General features: G+C 38.2%; 1 long non-coding RNA gene across 1 annotated transcript; it reads right to left on the reverse strand.

Annotated features, from left to right (window-relative positions):
• Positions 1–4609: 4609 nt before the first annotated feature.
• Positions 4610–5116, reverse strand: LOC122030516. Its single transcript, XR_006125458.1, has 3 exons — positions 5058–5116; positions 4849–4907; positions 4610–4666 (listed from the first exon to the last, which is right to left on the reverse strand). It is a non-coding gene; the product is annotated as an uncharacterized LOC122030516 (long non-coding RNA).
• Positions 5117–7572: the final 2456 nt, after the last annotated feature.

Here is a 7572-nt window from a genome sequence, read left to right on the forward strand (position 1 = left end):
CTGCCAGCTTATAGGCGCCTCCAGCAGGATTGGAGGCGCCCTTGAAGGCGCCTTCAACCCTGTTGAAGGCGCCCTCAACAGGTCAGTTTTGACCGTTTACGTGCAGATAAAGTTTTATCCGCTGACCGAGCTGGAGGCGCCTTGAACCTTGTTGGAGGTGTCTTGGACCCTCGGGATAGACTTTCCAGGAGCTATAAAAAGGCCCCTGGAGCTAGGAATTTAACAACAATTCAAGCAATCAATCTGTAAACAATTCCTAAGCAACTAGTGATCTTCAAAAGTGTAAACGGCTTCTCCGCCTTCAGAGAAGGAAATTTTTCTTACTGCGCTCTTTTCTACTGTCCTGGGTTAACAACCTCCTTGGTTGTAACCAGGTTAAATCCCTGAGTCGTTTCTGTTCCTATTTCTTTTTCTGTTTTATTAATTTAGTTGCTGTTATTTTATTGCTGATTTAAATTCTGAGTTGAAATCCGAGGAGGATAGTTTTTATTTTCTTGTTTTCAGCAATTCACCCCCCTCTTGCCGGTCTCCGCTGCACCCACAAGTGGTATCAGAGCCTGATCGCCTCAGAAGGACTAACCGCCAACTGAAGCACTACGATCAAGCCGATGGCCGGAGCAAACATCCATCCCTCGAAGTTCGACGGAGACTTCGCCACATGGAAGCGCAAAATGGAGGTATTTTTTAAAACCGAATTTGACATTCTTTTAATAATGAAATATGGCTATGCAGTTCCGAAAGATAAGGAGGAAAATACCTGGACGAAAAAGGAGCAAGCAGACTTCTTCGCTAATGGAAAGGCTGAGTTCCACCTACTCAGTGTTCTACCGCTGCAGGAGGTAAATCGGATCAGAAGCTACGACTCCGCGAAAGATCTCTGGGAAAAATTCCTGGAGCTTCACGAAGGTACTTCCGAAGCAAAGCTAGCGAAGCGCGATATCCTCCGGAACCAGTTAACGAACCTCCGGATGAACCAAGGCGAGAAAGTAGCGCAACTCCAAGCGAGAATCAAGGAGCTGATAACGCAACTAACGAACCTTGGAGAAGAGGTAACCAACCGGGATTCCATCCGATATGCGCTCAATGCCTTCCCGAGAACTCCAGAGTGGGCCTCCTTAGTAGATGTGTATTACATCTCTAAGGACCTCGAGGTAAGTACTTTAGAACAATTATTTTCCACTTTTGAACTTCACGAATCTCGAGTTTCAAAACCCAACGGAGCAGAGAAGACAAGTCAGAACATTGCCTTAAAGGCAAAGATGAACAGTTCTGATTCCGAAGCCTCAGTCGACGAATCCGAGCGGCACTACTGGTAAGACGCTTCAATAAGTTTTTTAGTACTAACAAATTTAAATCACAGAGGCATCATCAAAAGAAGAGGACGGTTCGTTGCTACAACTGCAACGAAGAGGGGCACATCAAAGATGACTGCACAAAGCTAAAGAGAAAGGAGAAAGAAAGGGTAAAGTACAAGAAGCCAGAACCCTCCAAACACAAGAACCTAAAGGCCACGTGGGATGATTCGTCATCATCCGAATCGGAAGTCGAAGAATTCTCAGGACTAGCACTGATGGCCAACCATCAGCTAGAAGAAACGTCCAGCTCAGAGATGAGCATCGACGAAGGGGGAGGAACGTCAGAAGAAAGCTGTCGTGAAGGGGGAGCGTCACCAGATCAGGTAAGTAAGGTATGCAATCTAACCCCGAATCAATCTTTTAGATTTATTAAAGCTCTTTCTAGAGAATTATATAAATTAGAAAAAGAAAATGAAAATTTGAAATCAAAAAATGAAAATATAAAATTAGAAATTGGAAAATGATACATGCTTAAAGAAATTTCCAAAGTCAAAAATTAGAATTTATGGTAAATTAAATTGATATATAAGGAAGCATCAAGGTCAACTTAGAAAAATACCAAGAAACTATGTACCCCCTAGATTTTTGAATAATCCTGTAGGAAGGAACCTCTATTGGGTTCCAAAATCTGTACTTAATTAATTTTTCAAAAATTAAAAGCTTACAGTGAGAAAATTAAACATTGAAATTCTTTATGGAAACTTTCACTACAATAAAAACCCTCATAGACATCGGTTTTCCACCGGTGTCTATTTCATTTTCGACCGATGTCTATGAAGCCGATGTAAAAGGTCTGCCATTTTAGACATCGGGTTAAAACCGGTGTAGTATCGCTTAACGACACCGGTCTTCGAATCGGTTATTAACCGGTGTAGTATCACTTAACGACACCGTTTCATCAACGGTGTAAAACCGATGTAATATTGTATGTTAATAACACCAGTTTTGGCAGCGGTAAATGATCGATGTAATAGTAGTTAATAACACCGGTTTTACAGCGGTGGAAAACCGATGTAATATGGATATTTTTTAACAGCACAAATTTGATTTCCGAAACAATGAAAAACCGGCAATAATAAAAAAAATACACAAATATTCACAAATTACATAAATATTCTTCATTCAACAATATCTATAAAATACACAAATATTCACAAATTATATAAATAATCTTCTTACAACAATATCCATAAAATACCCAAACATTCTTTTTACATCAAAAGCTAGCTAATAGATATCAAAATCAAGGTAGAACATTCTTTTTACAACACATCAAGGTAGAACCGCACTTCAAATGTAATCTAGCATGCATTCAGCCCACTCGAACCGCACTTCATCAATTTCAACTCTGGAGTACTTGAGATTTGTAAACTGTAAAAACACATAAATAATATATTAGTAAATCAAGACCAAAAATCATAGTTGAAAAAGTAGTAAGAGCACCAGGTAACAAGATGATTAATTTGAATGCTTAAAAAGAGACATATTCATCATTTATCTCAACCACATCAATGCTTACTTCAATGCTTGCAATAAGGATCTTCAGTGGTTCACAAGCCAAGACTAGTTATTAACCATCCAGTGATGAAAGACGTCCATTGTCAGCTGATGTTGTTATAATTGCAAATGCAGCCATATTTTCGTAAACTATTGATGTCCGCAGACAAAAGTATAAAGCAGATGAATGGTTCATGGACAGAAGACTTAAATTTCTGACCTTATCTGTGTCGACATCATGGATGATTGCATTAATAACTTCTTCTCGGTTTGGACTCAAGTTGTCAGCTAAGGAATCACTGAGTTCTTCAATTTCTATGTATCCACTCTTGTTCAGATCGAAGTATGAGAAGGCTTTGTGCAGGTGTTCATCGTTTCCAATCTTGCGCAAGTGGATTGAGACAGCAACAAATTCTCCGTATTCTAAGGTACCGCTTCCATTGACATCAGCCTGTCATCAACAAGATCGAATAAGAGACAGAGGTTTTAAGTAAGGCATCATGATATTTTCAACAAAGACGATCCTGCTCAATGAGATGTTCGGTTAAGCACTCACTGCTTCCATTAATATTTGAATGTCTGAATCTGAAATCTGGTGACCGAGTTTATGCAAACCGAGTTTCAGCTCCTCAAAGCATAGTTTCCCATCTTGATTAATGTCCATCTTGTCAAACATTTCCTTTATGTCTGCAACTTCCTCGACAGAGAGGTATTCAGCCACAACCTATAAGAAAGAGCAGAGCAGACTTATCATGCAATATAATTCACTAATCAACAAATAGATAATCAAAATCAAAAGTTACATGCCTTAAGAGTGTTGAGCTATGATCACTTACCCGTAGAGCTTTCTTTTTAAGTTTGTTCATCCCAGAGAATTGCTGAAGTCTTGCTCGTACGGTTTCACCTAGCTTAACATTGGGAGCTTTACTTGCATTCTGCAGCCATGTATGATCTGCGAATTCATAGATTAAGTACATTCTATATAACTAAATTGGTTCGATTAGAAAAGATATCTATATAACTGCTTGTTGATGTTCTATATGTAAGCAAGGCACTATCAGTGAAGATGAGTTTCAAACTAATGATTGGCACCTTCATACATAATAGAATGATGGAACATGCGTTATACTGACTCAACGAGTAAACATCATTTTCAATGAGAAATAAGTTTCTCTACTCTTACAAAGCATGAACGATCATACAGAGAAACTAACATAACCAGTACTTAATACTCTCTTTACAAAGGACGAATAAGCGAGGAGCTAAAAGTTGCAAGAACTTGCTGAGCCGTCAACCTCTTCTTAGGATCTGGTTCGAGCATCTATAAATTATAAAATGAGGAGCATTCAAAAGCCAAGACTAAGATCACTCTTCTTAGGATATGGTTCAACCATTTTCTATGTAAACGAAGAGTGCATTCCTGTAAGCTCGAATCGCATGTTGTCTCTACATTTTACAGAATGAATGTTTTACAATTAGCACATAAAACTTTGAACATACTTTAAATATCTGAGACAAGTTTCAATATGAAGATGAATTTGACATGCAATCGAGTACCTGATCAGAAATGTAGTAACGATTTCCAGACAAAACAAGATGAAAACCATACTTGCGTAACATTGGTGGGATGGAAAGCAAATAGCAGTAGGATGCTTGTTCAAGCATCACAGCTGCATGCAGAGAAGGCTCCTGATGACTCACGATGTCAGCTTACCAGTATACTTCCCATTTCTTTCATAATCATCAAGAAAATGAGAAACCACAGTGGATGGAATAACATATCCAATATTTTCAGTGTCTTCGGATCTGAAAACCTAAATGAAATATCTAGTGAGATATGAAAGAAGGTAGAATGCTAATTTAGGTGCAAAAGCAGTACTCAGATGCATTTCCATTAAACATTATTCTGGGACAAAGTTAATCTATAAAAGATTTTTGAAAAGTTTGGAATAGATAAAGTAGGGAAAATAAAAGGCAGATTTAGCAGAAGGAATACCTGGAATGCCACACCAATACACTCACCACGATCATTGAAGGCAGGACCACCACTGTTTCCTGCAAAACAAGTACGTTTCTTTGACAACATTAATATGCTTTTACAAGAATATATCTGTACCTTGCCAGAGAAAGTGGTGCAATAACATCCAACTATCTAAAAAATAAAATGCTATCTTTCTAGCAAGGAAACTAGGTTGAGTTACCAACCAGGGTTTATTGCAGCATCAATCTGAATACCAAGCAGATCAGAGGATCCATGAGCATACTAACCTGAAACAGAAGCAAAAAAAAAAAGTGATTAATATTAAAAAGCTCATTTGGACACCATGTTCTAAAATTTTCAACCAACTTAAAATTGATAACACTTAAGTCAGCAATTTATCATCTATAAAACAATCTCAACAAGAATATAAAATTCACCAAAAAAATACTAAAAGCTTATGATCACAATTTCATGAAATCAAACCTCAATTCGTGATACTACACCCTTTGTCACAGAGATTGTATCTCCACCAAGTGGATATCCTACAACAGTTACTGAATCATGTGTATCATATAACTTGTTAGTTTGATGAATTATGGAAGAACAACTAGATTAAATAACCCTATAGAAAAGAGAGCCTTAGAAAATGTTAACTGTTGCAACAACTGAACTTCTACTTGATCACACTTCATCACATAAAGATTTGACAACAAATACAGACTTGGCATACCAAAAGTACAAATTACCACTGATAAAATTCAAGTGTGGATAATCAATATCTTTATTGTTTCAAAAGAAAACATGCTGCAAGTGGCAAAGCATAAATTCACTTGGAGAAACATGGAGTACGTTGCCTTATGAAAGAACATTATAGATTATATTATAATAGCCCATCACCTACCAGTGATTCAAAATGGAACATAAAATTTCCTCACTTTCTTCACATTGGATAAATACCTAACCACTATGTGACAAGAACCACAAGCAATCTATCAAACTTGGTAACTGGAGTTTGCTTTGATGAACAAAAAGGCTAATTATGGCATTTTGATACACTTAACTAATCAAAATTACAGATATAGAAGTGTAGGCCAGTTATTTACAATTTTCCAGCTCTTCATTATCCTGCAAGTCAGGGATTAAAAAAAATAATCATATGTTGTATCATTGAAGCAAAATGCTTATAGGAATTAAAAAATAATTAAGCCAATTCAATGAACAACTGGAGAAGGGCTAATACCAGGTTCAATGATGCATCAAAAGAAACACAAATTACTTATGGAAAAGTTGCTTATCATGAAGGAAGAGCAACATTTTTGCAATTCATGAACAACAACAACCTGAAGGCAAGGCAATTGACCAAAACGAAGTGGTTCAGCACCTTTCCAGAATTCTTCACTCTCAACTGCAAGTAATGCAATGTCGCACTCTATGCCTCTAGCTAAGACCTGTAAATCAGGTTACTGAGAAATTTGGTAACCCAAGATTGAGAAGTCAAGTTCAGAAATAGTAAGAAGAACTAATGCTTTTAAAGGAAAGGAGGTATATAGAAAATCAATACCAGCTATGCCAAAATATTACCAATAGTTTTCAAAAAGATTACAGAACATACTGCAAACACATTCATAAAAACCTGGAATAAGTATTTAACAGAAGATTTTAAGATGCTATTTGCAAATATGAATGAAGAAAAAGACAGATGATTTCCAATTACAAGCTCTATCACAATATAATTCTCACAAAGCACGGACCTAAGAATTTCCCACTGTGCTTTGTAGCAGTTAAGAGTATTCAAGTTATTAGAGTATTTTGAGTCATGTAATGGAGTTTAATCCCACATTAGGTACTTTAGGTTTATATATTAACTCTAATGCACATGAGGTGCATATAATATCACAGTTATCCCACATTAGGTACTTTAGGTTTTTCCACCGTTAAAGTCAGCCACCATCCGCTGGATTAACAAAATTAACTAAGTTATACAAGATACAAAATAAACTTGAATGATGAGTCATGGGAAAATTAAATTCTGACGGCACTAGGCAAGGATGAAACATGCCCTTATACAATTCGAATAGTGTAAATCCAAGGCAAAGCAACAAATTTCCAAGAGAAGTAAAAAATGCAGATACGCAGTTTCCTAGTAATTTTGCTTCAGAGAGTATCGCATCCCACACTATCGGGAAAAAAAGAGAGAGGCTAAAATCGAGCAAACAAAACCCTCCGACACAAGCATAACAGAAATGCACAGCAAAGAGGAAGCAAACAGACACTGCGATATAAAACGAGGCGGGAAAGCATTTTTACTGGTGTGGTTCCACTTGACGGAGTTGATTTGAGATCCGGGGGAAGGCGTGTAGCTGAGGGTGCAGGGATCGCCGGCATCCACCGTGACATCGAAGAGCTTGCTCAGAGGTTGCTCAAAGGTTGGAGGAATCGATTCTCGAGCTTCAGCAGCAACAAGGAAATGGAGGAGACGCATCCCTGTTCTCTGCTTCCTTTTGCCTCAACACGAGCTCGCCGCCGTCGTTGAGCAAGCAAGAGCCTTCAACGGAGCTCCCGTGGGTGCCGGTGATGCCGGAGCCGTCGGACTGGCCCGGCCAGATCGTGTCGGCGAACGTGGAGAAAAAGCAGGTGGTTTTGATCTGATTGAGGGGGCATCGATCCAAGAAGGGGAAGAGATCCAGGAAGGGGAAGGGGAAGATGAGCCTGAGAGAGATGGTCAGGAGGTTTAGGTTT

This window comes from Zingiber officinale, chromosome 10B, assembly GCF_018446385.1.
Source record: "Zingiber officinale cultivar Zhangliang chromosome 10B, Zo_v1.1, whole genome shotgun sequence".
In the NCBI taxonomy this organism is placed as follows: Eukaryota; Viridiplantae; Streptophyta; class Magnoliopsida; order Zingiberales; family Zingiberaceae; genus Zingiber; species Zingiber officinale.